This window comes from Symphalangus syndactylus, chromosome 6 (assembly GCF_028878055.3).
Source record: "Symphalangus syndactylus isolate Jambi chromosome 6, NHGRI_mSymSyn1-v2.1_pri, whole genome shotgun sequence".
NCBI classification, from domain to species: Eukaryota; Metazoa; Chordata; class Mammalia; order Primates; family Hylobatidae; genus Symphalangus; species Symphalangus syndactylus.
Window position 1 is genome coordinate 138,984,610 of NC_072428.2, and position 12,224 is coordinate 138,996,833.

General features: G+C 44.4%; 1 protein-coding gene across 1 annotated transcript in view; it reads right to left on the bottom strand.

Annotated features, from left to right (window-relative positions):
* Nucleotides 1-12,224, bottom strand: part of ZNF425 (zinc finger protein 425) — a 42,093-nt gene that overhangs the window by 27,260 nt on the left and 2,609 nt on the right. The window lies entirely within an intron of this gene.

Below are 12,224 nucleotides of genomic sequence, written 5' to 3' on the forward strand. Positions count from 1 at the left end.
ATTCTCCTGCCTCAGCCTCCCTAGTAACTGGGATTACAGGCAATGTCCCACCACGCCTGGCTATTTTGTATTTTTAGTAGAGACAGGGTTTCTCCATGTTGGTCAGGCAGGTCTCGAACTCCTGACCTCAGGTGATCCACCCCCCTCAGCCTCCCAAAGTGCTGGGATTACAGGCATGAGCCACCGCGCCCAGCCTATTTATTTATTTTTGAGATGGAGTCTCACTCTGTTGCCCAGGCTGGAGTGCAGTGGCATGATCTTGGCTCACTGCAACCTCCACCTCTGGGGTTCAAGTGATTCCCCTGCCTCAGCCTCCCGAGTAGGTGGGATTACAGGTGCACACCACCCCACCTGGCTAATTTTTTGTATTTTTAGTAGAGAAGGGGTTTCACCATGTTGGCCAGGCTGGTTTCAAACTCCTAACCTCAAGTGATCCACCTGCCTTGGCCTCCCAAAGTGCTGGGATGACAGGAATGAGCAACTGCACCCGGCCTTTTCCAAGTTTTGGAATTCTGAATAGAGCTGCTATAAACATTTGCATACAGGTTTTTGTGTGAAGATAAATTTTTATTTGTTTAAGGTAGATAACCAGGAGTGGGACTGCTGAGTCATGGTAAATATGTATATTTAATTTTACAAGGAACTAGCAAACCATTTTTAAGTGACTGTACTATATGTGTTCTCCTTGTGAACCTATGAGAGTTCAGTTGGTCCACATTCTTTATTTGGTATTTTTAGCATTTTAAAAAACTGTTAGACATTCTAATCAATAGTGTTGTTACTGAAACACCAGGGGTTTGGTCTAGGTGCTGCTGTTTGTAGCTCAGAAAGCCAATCATGGAGACAACAAGTGTTGCCAAGGAAGAAGGCTTTAACTGGGTGTTACTGCTGAGGAGTTGGGAGATCAGCCTCAAATCCATCTCCCTGATAGGCTAAAATGAGCGGCTTCTATTGCTGGGAGGAAATGTAACCATATGTGAAAAAACATGAATTGGTGACTGATAAGGAAGAGGGGTTGGTCAACAGGAAGCAGGTGGTGGGTTAGGCAGTCATGATGGGTGAGGGGTCTGACTTTCATTGTCCAAATTTAGTGATCTTGTGAGTTTCAACTGGTTAATACTATCTGGGAGGCCTGATGGTTGGTTTCCTGGGAAAGGAACTCAGATAAAACAAATGTAACTGTCTCAAGTTTTAAGACTAAAAGGATCAGTTACTGTGTTTATTCGAAGAAACCATAAATATCAGTTCTATAGGGCAATTGGATCTGTTTCAGTGTAGAGGCATCTCAATGTAGTTTTTATTTGCATTTCCCTAGTTGCTAATGATATAAAAAATTCTTATTATGTACTAAATTGCCAACTTTTAGTTAAGTTTTTGTTCTTGTTCCTTGTCCATTTTTAAATTGCATTTTTCTCAGGTTGATAAATATGGACTTTTTATTAAGGAAAGATTTTATTATGGGCAATTCTTTTAACATATTTAGAACAGGCTGGGCATGGTGGCTCACACCTGTAATCCCAGCACTTTGGGAGGCAGAGGCTGGTGGATCACGAGATCAGGAGATCGAGACGATCCTGGCCAATACGGTGAAACCTCGTCTCTACTACAAATACAGAAATTAGCTGGGTATGGTGGTGCATGCCTGTAGTCCCAGCTACACAGGAGGCTGAGGCAGGAGAATCGCTTAAATCTTGGAGGCATAGGTTGCAGTGAGCCAAGATCGGGCCACTGCACTCCAGCCTGGTGACAGAGCGAGACTCTGCCTCAAAAAACAAAACAAACAAACAAAAAACATACGCAGAACAATGTAATAAGCCCCAGCCATAATCCAGCTTTGGAAACATTAAAAAAATATATATTTTATTTAGCATTTCTATTGAATTTGAAGTAGGGGGGAGGGTTTCCTGTTTTAGCTTAGTCTATTATCCTAGTGGAAAATTCTTTGCTTTTGACATTTTTAAACAGTTTTAGACATTTTAAATATGTTCACACCTTCTTTAATAGCTACGCAGCATACCAATTTACCACAATTTATTCATCCAGTCCTCTACTAGACATTTTGTTTATAGTCAAATTTTAGTTTATAGTCAAAAAGCATCAAATATTGCTTTTGATGAATCTTACGTTTGCAAATATATTTATAGAATACATTCCTACAAAAATAATTGCTTGATCAAAAGGTCTACTTATTTATAATTGATACACTACTAAGTTGCTCAGAAGAGGTTATATCAATTTATATCTCCACCAACTTCCTTATATATATATATTTTTTTGAGACAGAGTCTTGCTCTGTCACCCAGGCTGTAGTGCAGTGCCACGATCTCAGCTCATTGCAACCTCCACCTTACGGTTTCAACTGATTCTCCTGCCTCAACCTCCACCTTACGGTTTCAACTGATTCTCCTGCCTCAGCCTCCCGAGTAGCTGAGATTACAGGCATGCGCCACCACGCCCTGCTAATTTGGTATTTTCAGTAGATACGGGGTTTCTCCATGTTTGTCAGGCTGGTCTCAAACTCCTGACCTCAAGTGATCTGCCCACCTCGGCCTCCCAAAGCACTGGGAATACAGGCGTGAGCCACCCCGCCTGGCCCAGAGAATAGCTTTCTCTCTTTCAAGAGAGAAGGGCACCCGAATGGGACCTCCAGACCTCAGTGGAGTGCACCGGATTTTATAGGCAGGCTTGAGGAGGCGGTGTCTGATTTACCAGGGGCCCAAAGATGGGTTGGACCAGGTGGGACGTCTACATAGCATGAGAGGAAGCTGGCCACCCACCCTAATCTTAATGCAAATGGGCTTTCCACTGGGCCAGTGCCATGTTGTCTGCTGCCTACTGCACAAGTGGTTGGAAAGAAAAACAGAAGATGGAGACGCCATTTTGAACACGCCTAGTCTCCGGTAGCCTTTTCCCATTGGCACAACTGCGGGCATTCACCTGTGCAAGCTTCCGCTTGCTTGTGTATGTCTGCAGCTCAATTTTACAGGCTCCTTGTTAGAAAGTAAAATGATTTTGGGGCTGCTTTTTATTAAAAGGAAACCCTTACCGAGGACTTCCTTACCCTCACTATCTGCCTAAATGATTTCTTTTTAACTCCTGTATCAGCGGTGAGGACAACCAGAGGTCACTCTGATTGCCATCTTGGTTTTGGTAGGTTTTAGGCTGGCTTCTTTAGTGCAACCTGTTTTATCAGTAAGGCTTTTTTTTTTTTTTTTTTTTTGATAGTTTCACCCTGTCGCCCAGGCTGGAGTGCAGTCGCACAATCTTTGATCACTGCAACCTCCGCCTCATGGGTTCAGGCAATTCTCCTGCCTTAGCCTCCCGAGTAGCTGGGATTATAGGCCTGCCATCACACCCAGCTAACTTTTGTATTTTTAGTGGAGATAGGGTTTCACCATGTTGGCTAGGCTGGTCTTGAACTCCAGGGCTCAAGTGATCTGCCCACCCCAGCCTCCCAAAGTGCTGGGATTATAGGCATGAGCCACTGTGCCAGGCCATCATCAGCATGGTCTTTATGACCTGTATGTTGTGCTGACTTCCTGTCTCATTCTGTGATTTAGAATGCCTTAACCATCTGGGAATGCAGCCCAGCCTCATTTTACCCAGCCCCTATTTAAGATGAAGTTGCTCCAGTTCAAAGGCTTCTGACAAAGTGATCTGCCTGCCCCAGCTTTCCAAAGTTCTGGGATTACAGGCGTGAGCCACTGCACCTGGCTTTTTGGTTATTTTTGTGTTTTTAAAATATATATATGTATATTTGTTTTTTGTGACCTTCAGTTTTTTTTTTTTTTTTTTTTGAAACGGAGTTTTGCCGTTGTTGTGCAGGCTGGAGTACAATGGTGTGATCTCGGTTCACCGCAACCTCTGCCTCCCGGGTTCAAGCAATTCTCCTGCCTCAGCCTCCCGAGTAGCTGGGATTACAGGCATGCGCCACTTGCCCAGTTAATTTTGTATTTTTAGTAGAGATGGAGTTTCTCCATATTGGTCAGGCTGGTCTCGAACTCCTGACCTCAGGTGATCTGCCCGCCTTGGCTTCCCAAAGTGCTGGGATTACAGGCGTGAGCCACCGCACCTGGCCCTGTTGTTTTTGTCTTTTCTTTTTTTTTTGAGATGGAGTTTCGCTCTTGTTGCCCAGGCTGGGGTGCAACGGCATGATCTCGGCTCACTGCAACCTCTGCCTCCCAGGTTCAAGCAATTCTCCTGCCTCAGCCTCCCAAGTAGCTGGGATTACAGGTGCCCGCCACCATGCCCAGCTAATTTTTTTTTTTTTTTTTTTTGTATTTTTAGTAGAGATGGGGTTTCACCATGTTGGCCAGGCTGGTCTTGAACTCCTGATATCAGGTAATCCACCTCCCCCTCAGCCTCCCAAAGTGCTGGGATTACAGGTGTGAGCCACCGTGCCCTGTCTGTTTTTGTCTTTTTGATATGAGATCTCATTCTTCTGCCCAGGCTGTAGTGCAGTGGTGTGATCATAGCTCACTGCAGCCTCCACCTTCTGGGCTCAGGATGCTCCCACCTCAGCCTTCCAAAGTTTGGGGACTACAGGTGTGAGCCACAGCATCCCATCCTTTATATTCTTAATGATCTTTCTGTACAACTTAAAGTTTATTTTTTCAACTCTGAGTTAGTACTTCTAAAGATATATTAACTGGACATTAGGTAGTAGGTAAAAGAGTAACACCTAATCATTTGTTATTTATTTACTTATTTATTTAGAGATGCAGTCTCACTCTGTTGCCCAGGCTGGTTTTTTTCCTTCAGCACTTTTATTTTTATGTTTTCGGACAGAGTCTGGCTCTGTCGCCCAGGCGGGAATGCAGTGGCGCAATCTTGGCTCACTGCAACCTCTGCCTCCCTGGTTCAAGCAATTCTCATGCCTCAGCCTCCCGGGCAGCTGGGACTACAGGCATACACCACCACACCCAGCTAATTTTGTGTTTTTAGTAGAGAAGGGGTTTCACCATGTTGGCCAAGCTAGTCTGGAATCCCTGGCCTCAAGTGACCTGTCCAGCTCGGCCTCCCAAAGTGCTGGGATTACCACCTGACCTCATTTATTATGTTAAAGACTGTTAGAGATAATGCTGATTGCAATAACCACATTAACAAAGCCTAGTAGAAGAAGGCAGGCATTTGAAAGTGGTTTATTTTCTTATTGTTCAGTTTGGACAGTTATTAATTTATTCTGAATGTAAGTCCTTTGTTGGATACATGATTAGTAAATATTTTATCCTGGCCAACACAGTGAAACCCCGTCTCTACTAAAAATACAAAAAAATTAGCCAGGCGTGGTGGCGGGCGCCTGTAGTCCCAGCTTACTCAGTAGGCTGACGCAGGAGAACGGCGTGAACCCGGGAGGCGGAGCTTGCAGTGAGCAGAGATAGCGCCACTGCACTCCAGCCTGGGCGACAGAGCAAGGCTCCATCTCAAAAAAAAAAAGAAAAAAAGAAAGCTTTAATTTTAAGTGGGAGCTAAGTTATGAGTACGCAATGTCATAAGAATGATACAATGGACTATGGGGACTTGGGAAGAGTGGGAGCGGGGGTGAGGGATAGAAGACTACACATTGGATGCTGCGTACACTGCTAGAGTGATGGATGCACCAAATCCCAGAAATCACACCTGGAGAACTTATCCATGTCACTAAACACTACCTGTTCCCCAAAAACTATTGGAATAATAATAATAATAGTCCGGGTGCGGTAGCTCACGCCTGTAATCCCAGCACTTTGGGAGGCTGAAGCAGACAGATCACTTCAAGTAGGGAGTAGTTGAAGATCAGCTTGGCCAACATGGTGAATCCCGGTCTCCACTAAAAATTCAAAAATTAGCTGGGCGTGGTGGTGCGTGCCTGTAGTCCTAGCTACTCAGGAGGCTGAGCCTGAGAATCACTTGACCCCAGGAGGCGGAGGCTGCAGTGAGCCAAGATCATGCCATTGCACTCCAGACTGGGAGACAGAGGGAGACTACGTCTTAAAAAAAAATAACAATAATAATAATAAAGTTTTCATTTTGATTAAGTCCAATTTGTACTTTGTTGCTTTTTGTGGATTGGGCTTTTGGTGTCATGTGTAAGAACTCTGCCTAATTCAAGGTCATAATTATTTGTTTTTGTTCTTTTTTTTTTTTTTTTTTTTGAGACCGAGTTTTGCTCTTGTGGCCCAGGCTGGAGTGCAATGGCATGGTCTGGGCTCACCACAACCTTCACTTTCCGGGTTCAAGTGATTCTCTTGCCTCAGCCTCCCAAGTAGCTGGGATTACAGGTGCCCACCAGCATGCCTGGCTAATTTTTGTATTTTTAGTAGAGATGGGGTTTAGCCAAGCTGGTCTCGAACTCCTGACCTCAGGTGATCCTCCCGCCTCAGCCTCCCAAAGTGCTGGGATTACAGGTGTGAGCCACGATGCCCAGCCCATTGAATTGCACTTACACCTCTGTAAAAAGTCAGTCATCCAAATTTGTGTGGGTTTATTTTTAGATTCTTGTTTTACTGATCCATGTGTCTATCCCTTCCCCAATATGACATGCTCGTGATTACTGTAGCTTTGGAGGAGTGTTGAGAGTAGACATCCTTGCCTTTCTCAATCTGAGGGGAAGCCATTTAGTCTTTCACTATTGAGTATGATGTTAACTGCATACTTTTATTTTAAGACAGAGTCTTGCTCTTTCCCCCAGGCTGGAGTGCAGTGGCGTGATCTCGGCTCACTGCAACCTCTGCCTCCATGGTTCAAGCAATTCTCTCTGCCTCAGCCTCCTGAGTAGCTGGGATAACATGCGTGCGCCACCATGTCTGGCTAATTTTTGTATTTTTAGTAGAGATGGGTTTTCACCATATTGGTCAGACTGGTCTCGAACTCCTGACCTCGTGATCCACCCGCCTTGGACTCCCAAAGTGCTGGGATTACAGGCGTGAGCCACCGCGCCTGGCATGTAGATACTTTTTATCATGTTGTGCTAATTCCCTTTCATCCCTAGTTTTGTAAGAGTTTTTATTGTGAGTAATGTGAATATTTGTTTTGTCAAATCATTTTTCTGCATTTATGGGCAAGCAAAATCACTTATATGTATTTAGTTGGGAAAAGCTGGAACCTAAACGTGTAAATAAGTCGGAAGCATCCATAAGATGAAATATGTAGAAATTAGTTTATGATTTTGAAAAATATTTGGCCAGGCGCAGTGGCTCACGCCCATAATCCCAACACTTTGGGAGGCCGAGGCGGGCGGATCACCTGAGGTCGGGAGTTCAAGACCACCCTGACCAACATAGAGAAACCCCATCTCTACTAAAAATACAAAAAATTAGTTGGGCATGGTGGCGCACGCCTGTGATCCCAGCTACTTGGGAGGCTGAGGCAGGAGAATAGCTTGAACCCGGGAGGCAGAGGTTGTGATGAGCTGAGATCAGGCCACTGCACTCCAGCCTAGGCAACAAGAGCAAAACTCTGCCTCAAAAAAAAAAAAAAAAAAAAGAAAAAAATTTAATGCTATGCAAGATATTCAAGTATATTAAATAACAAAGGCAGGTTTCAAAACAGTATTTATGGCTGGGTGCAGTGGCTCATGCCTGTAATTCCAGCACTTTGGGAGACCGAGGTGGGTGGATCACCTGAGGTCAGGAGTTCGAGACCAGCCTGGACAACATGGTGAAATACCATCTCTACTAAAAGTACAAAAATTATCCGGGCGTGGTGGTGCACACCTGTATCCAGCTACTCTCAGGAAGTTAAGGCAGGAGAATCGCTACAATCCAGGAGGCAGAGGTTGCAATGAGCAGAGATCGTGCCACTGCACTCCAGCCTGGGTGACAGAGTGAAACTCCATCTCAAAAACAAAACAAAACAAATCAAAAAACAGTATTTATGGTTTCAACTGTATTAAGAAAATAAATTTTTTTTTGTGTGTGTATATACATATATATATTTATATAAAAGAAGGTCAGAAAGATAAGAACCAAAATGCTTCAAGTGATTATCTCTGGATTGTATGATTATATGTGGCCTTCGTCTTTATACATCCCTGTATATTTCAAATATTCTGCAAAGCACAGAAAAATAATAATAAATGTGCTCACTGCAGCCTCAACCTCTGGGGTTCAATTGATCCTCTCATCTCAGCCTCCTGAGTAGCTGGGACTACAGGTGCATGCCACCATGCCCAGCTAATTTTTTTTTTTTTTTTTTTTTTTGAGATGGAGTCTTATTCTGTCATCAGGCTGGAGTACAGTGGCACATCTTGACTCACTGCAACCTCTGCCTCCCAGGTTCAAGCAATTCTCCTGCCTCAGCCTCCGGAGTAGCTGGGACTACAGGAGCACGCCACCACGCCCAGCTAATTTTTGGATTTTTAGTAGAGACGGGGCTTCACCATGTTGACCTGGATGGTCTTGATTTCTTGACCTCCTCGTGATCCGCCCGCCTCGGCCTCCTAAAGTGCTGGGATTATAAGCACAAGCCACTGCGCCCAGCCAATTTTTTTTTTAAAGTTTTAATTTTTTTTGTAAAGATGGGGTCTCACAATGTTGCTAAGCTGGTCTTAGACTCCTAGGCTCAAGTGATTCTCTCATCTGGGCCTCCCAAATTGCTGGGATTATAGGCATAAACCAGTGTACCTGGCCTATCGTTACTGTGTGAATACCTACTTTTAAATTTAGGTATTCTAAATTCCAAATGTAACTTGAAGTATAAAATCTAATGATGTGCCGGGTGCGGTGGCTCACACCTGTAATCCCAGGACTTTGGGAGGCCGAAGCGGGCACATCATGAGGTCAGGAGTTCGAGACCATCCTGGCCAACATGGTGAAACCCCGTCTCTACTAAAAATACAAAGATTAGCTGGGCGTAGTGGCACATGCCTGTAGTCCTAGCTATTTGGGAGGCTGTGGCAGGAGAATCACTTGAACCTAGGAGGCGGAGGTTGCAGTGAGCGAGATCAGCCACTGCACTCCAGCCTGGCAACAGAGAGAGACTCTGTCTCAAAATAAATAAATAAATAAAAATTTGGCCGGGCGTGGTGGCTCACGCCTGTAATCACAGCACTTTGGGAGGCTGAGGTGGGTGGATCACGAGGTCAGGAGATCAAGACCATCCTGGCTAACAGGGTGAAACCCCGTCTCTACTAAAAATACAAAAAATTAGCTGGGTGTGGTGGCGGGCACCTGTGGTCCCAGCTCTACTCGGAGAGGCTGAGACAGGAGAATGGCATGAACCCAGGAGGCGGAGCTTGCAGTGAGCCGAGATTGCGCCATTGCACTCCAGCCTGGGCGACAGAGCGAGATCCATCTAAAAAAAAATAATAATAATAAAATAAAAATTTAAAGATAATAAAAATAAAATCTGATGATGTGCTTTAATGTTCAAATCCTAGCAGTCAGTTGAAGTATATATGAATATATATTTAATACTGCAAAAGTAAAATGCTATAATAATTACTGAGGATTATGAAAGATGTTATTTTATGTAATAAACAGGAACTTTCAAATAGTTACATACATTGACAGTATATTTAGAGTGTGTTATCTAGATAACTTTAGAAAGAACATTATGTTCTTTTTGAGCCTACAGATGTTTATAAAAATATAATTCTACCATAGGGAAAGAGAATGAACATTAGATATAATAATTCTAGTTACTATGGAATTATTTTGCACAGTTGCATTCATAACAGTACATAAAATACTCTTTTTTTTTTTTTTTTGAGACAGAGTCTTGCTCTGTTCCCCAGGCTGGTGTGCGATGGCATGATCTCAGCTCACTGTAATCTCTGCCTTCCAGGTTCAAGCAATACTCCTGCCTCAGCCCCCCTAGTAGCTGGGATTACAGGCACATGCTACTATGCCCGGCTAATTTTTGTATTTTTAGGAGAGACGGGGTTTCACCATGTTGGCCAGGCTGGTCTCAAACTCCTGACCTCGGATGATCCACCCGACTCTGCCTCCCAAAGTGTTGGGATTACAGGCGTGAGCCACCATGCCAGGCCCATAAAACACTCTTTAGAAACGAATATTTAACAATTTTGTTCCATTCCCTCCCTTCAAAAAAAAAAAAAAAAAATTCCCTGGCTGTGCATGGTAGCTCACACCAGCAATCCCAGCACTCTGGGAAGTCAAGGCAGGAGCATTCCTTGAGCCCAAGATTTGAAGACCAGCTGGGCAACATAGCAAGACCTTCTCTCCCTTTTTTTTTTTTTTTTTTTTGAGACGGAGTCTCGCTGTGTCGCCCAGGCTGGAGTGCAGTGGTGCAATCTCGGCTCACTGCAAGCTCCGCCTCCCGGGTTCACGCCATTCTCCTGCCTCAGCCTCTCCAAGTAGCTGGGACTACAGGCGCCCGCCACCACGCCCGGCTAATTTTTTGTATTTTTAGTAGAGACGGGGTTTCACCGTGGTCTCGATCTCCTGACCTCGTGATCTGCCCGCCTCGGCCTCTCAAAGTGCTGGGATTACAAGCGTGAGCCACCGCGCCCGGCAAGACCTTCTCTCTACTAAAAATTTAAAAGTTAGCCAGGTGTAGCAGGGTGGGCCTGTAGTCTCAGCTACTTGGGAGGCTGAGACGGGAGAATTGCTTAAGCCAAGGAGGTCAAGGCTACAGTGAGTCATGCTTGTGCCACTGCACTCCAGCCTGGGTGACAGAGGGAGAGCCTGTCTCAAAAAAATAATAAATAAATAAAATTCCTATTTGGTAATTTTTCACACATTAGGGAGAAAAAAAGCACAGTGTCAACTTGGTCACCTCAAAATTTCACAAGGAAATTTTGTACAACACATATATGATAAATCATCTTTAAATCATCTTTGAGACATGATTAAAAATTTTTTTTTAAAGAGAGTATGAAGACAAGGAGAAAGTTTAGATTAAAATGGGGCACTCCAAATACAACTGTTCTCTCTAATCCACAGACTTTTTTTTTTCTTTTTTGAGACGGAGTGTCGCTCTTGTGGCCCAGGCTGGAGTGCAATGGCACGATCTTGGCTCACTGCAACCTCTGCCTCCTGGGTTCAAGTGATTCTTCCGTCTCAGCCTCCCGGGTAGCTAAGATTACAGGCATTGCCATCACGTGCAGCTAATTTTTTTTTTTTTTTTTTTGAGACAGAGTCTCACTCTGTCGCCCAGGCTGGAGTGCAGTAGCGTGAACTTGGCTCACTGCAGGCTCCGCCTCCCAAGTTCATGCCATTCTCCTGCCTCAGCGTTCTGAGTAGCTGGGACTACAGGCGCCCGCCACCACGCCTGGCTAATTTTTTGTATTTTTAGTAGAGACGGGGTTTCACCGTGTTAGCCAGGATGGTCTCGATCTCCTGACCTCGTGATCTGCCCGCCTCGGCCTCCCAAAGTGCTGGGATTACAGGCATGAGCTACCGCGCCCGGCTACATTTTTTTTTCTTTTTTGAGATGGAGTTTCACTCTTGTTGCCCAGGCTGGAGTGCAATGGTGCAATCTCGGCTCACTGCAACCTCCTCCTCCTGGGTTCAAGTGATTCTCCTGTCTCAGCCTCCTGAGTAGCTAGGATTACAGGCACCCACCACCACGCTTGGCCGGTCTCGAACTCCTGACCTTAGGCGATCCACCCACCTCGGCCTCCCAAAGTGCTGGGATTATAGGCGTGAGTCACCATGCCGGGCTTCTCAGCTACTACATTTTAAATAATAAAATTATACAACAGAATTTTCTTTCCAAGAAAATTCAGATTATTATTTTTTGTAACCTAGTCATATTGTGATTCAGAGAATGACAATTTTCATTATTAAACATTCACCATCTGACCAATATGTATATTCAGGTAAATCCCAAATTACGGACTGCATATGTAGCCACAGGCTAAAAGTAACTTAGTCTGCTCAAGAGCAGTTGCCCCAACAGGATAGTTCTCATACTTTTGTGATTTACAGATAGTTATACTGTTATGGGCATTGACTTGATTCATGTGTTGAAATACAGGTTTGGCAAGGTTTGATTCATACATATTTGAAATGAAGACTTCCTGGAAAACCAGGGTCATGTGCTTATCCTATCACCACACACATGAAACCGCCCAAACAGGGTTGACAAAAATTGCATGCAGGTTCTGGACAGAAGTATAGTTATAATTAAGCATTAATCAGGCTGCACTTCGGCCTACTTCCTTGTTGCTAAGTCACAAGGCACTAGATACTGACATTTGCATCTCTATTGTTTCTATAGATAGGATTTCAGACATCAGACTAAGAATTGATTTGCATCCCTGTTGTTCCTGTAGACAG